This window comes from Octodon degus, unplaced genomic scaffold, assembly GCF_000260255.1.
Source record: "Octodon degus isolate 3935 unplaced genomic scaffold, OctDeg1.0 scaffold00013, whole genome shotgun sequence".
Lineage (NCBI taxonomy): Eukaryota > Metazoa > Chordata > Mammalia > Rodentia > Octodontidae > Octodon > Octodon degus.
In genome coordinates, this window is record NW_004524589.1 from 23894397 (window position 1) to 23896512 (window position 2116).

The 2116-nt window shown below is 42.8% G+C and overlaps 1 pseudogene; it reads right to left on the bottom strand.

Moving 5' to 3' along the window:
• Window positions 1-9: 9 nt before the first annotated feature.
• On the bottom strand, window positions 10-595 carry LOC101588949 (annotated as a pseudogene).
• Between the last annotated feature and the right edge of the window lie 1521 nt (window positions 596-2116).

Below are 2116 nucleotides of genomic sequence, written 5' to 3' on the forward strand. Positions count from 1 at the left end.
AGCAGGTTCTTACTCAGGCACATCTGTGGGCCACGTGAGGCACTGAATCTGCTCCATGGCCTGCAGGCCTGGGGATAGGCCTCATGGCAACAGAAGATCTTCTCATCCACAGTGGCAGCAAGGGGCAGCAGCTGAACCATCCGTGAAGGTTTTCCACAATCTGACGTTGTAGCGCCTCTTGCACTCATCATAGAAGCCCTAGAGATGGTTGATGCTGGCACACTCGTGATTCCCTCAGAGAAGGAAGAAATTCTCGAGGTACTTGATCTCGTAGGCCAGCAGCAGGCATATGGTCTCTGAAGGCTGTTTGCCCTGGTCCCCATCATGCCCCAGGAAGAGGTAGTTGCTCTTTGGAGGGAAGCCACTATACTTGAACAGCTGAGGAAGGTCCTAACACTGGCCACGGATATCATCGCAGATTTTGAGGGGGGTCTCCAGCTCCAGAAGAATGGGCTGGCTCAGGAAAATCTCCCAGGATTCGAGGCACAGACCATGGATCTCGTTCTCTGTCAGCTGTACATTCTTTCCAGGCCACAAGCCCTGAACTTCCAACAGGCGCCTGAGAGTCCAGGTTGAGCTTCTAGCTATGGGACATGGCTGTGCTACTCCGGCCCAGCAGCTCCGGGCCTGGTCTGGCCTTCCGCCCTCTGTAGCCTCCTTCTGCCCTTGGTCCACTTTTAAACAACTCTAATAATTGGGGTTTTTTTCCCCCTCACAAATGTTTAACAGTTGTCTATGTATCATTCGTTTTCCTATCTCCCACTAACTAGTACTTTTCTAGTTCAGAAACTTCCTTTCTGAAAATTTCATCAAGAGCAGTTCTCAGAGAAATCACTGGTGACCTCAAATGCCAAGAAAAAAAGCATTCTTTTCAGTTCTTAATGTGGCTAGCATCTCTTTCACATTCAAAAGAATGTTTTACATTCAAAAGAAAGTTTCTCTAAATAGTTACTTCTTTTGGTTTGACCCCAACATTTTAAATTCTTTCCTGCTTGTTCTATATTATTTTTATGTGACCTTCCACCATTTCTGTCTTGTGTTTAATTTAAAGTTGTGTATTAATATAATTAGATGCCCCATATATTTCAGGAAACTTGTCACAGCTACAAGTTGGTTGAATGGAAGGAGTTAAGACTACAGACTTAAATACAAGACATAGGATACTGGAATAGAGAGAAGTAAAAATAAAACTTCTGGGAAATGATGATACATAAGAAGAGGATCTAATAAGGACAGGGTGGAGATACTGAGGAAGAAATGGAGGGGAGATGGACAGAAAGAGCAAGAATACACATAGTGAGGTAGCTTTTATCATGATAGCACAGCATGGTATTCATTCTCAACCCCTCCCTTTGGGAGGCAAAAGCAGGAAGATCACAAGTTCTAGTCCAACCTGAGCAATTTAAGATTTTAGAAATACCTTATCTTAAGAAAAAAATATAAAAGGATAGAGATGTATCTCAGTGCAAGGAATATATATATATATATATATATATATATATATATATATATATTCTTTCCTCCTAATGTGTCACATAAGTTAATCACAAATGAACTCTAAGATGAGAAGATAATTAGAAGCAAAACCTGTATTAGTCAACTTTCTTGTCACTGGGACACAACATTGAACACCGACAACTTGAAGGAAGACAGATTTACTTCCTCTTACAGTTTTGGTGTATGCAGTCCATAGTTGGCTGGCTTCAAGATGAAAACATCATGGAAGAAAAGCAGAGCAAAGATGCCTGCGCCATGGCAGTTAGGGAGCAGAGCAGAGAAAGAGCAGCAGAGAAGAGGCCAGAGATCAGAGGCAGTCCCCAAAATCACACTTTTATGACCCACCTAGAGGAACAGAGAAGTTTGTTTTACTGTTCCATCAGGCAGAGTCTATCAGGCAATCAAGTTGACATTCTATTTGTTAGGGCTTGTATACAGATGTCCCCCAAAGATTTATGTGCTAATAGGTGAAGCTTTGGGGAAGCGGATAAATCTGGGTGTGTGCATACGGATTGGGGGTATAGCAACTAAATTATTGCACTGATTGATTTAGCATAGTGCTGGGTATAGATAATGGGAAGACCCACCGGCTGTGGGCCAACCAAAGGGTACATAGTAT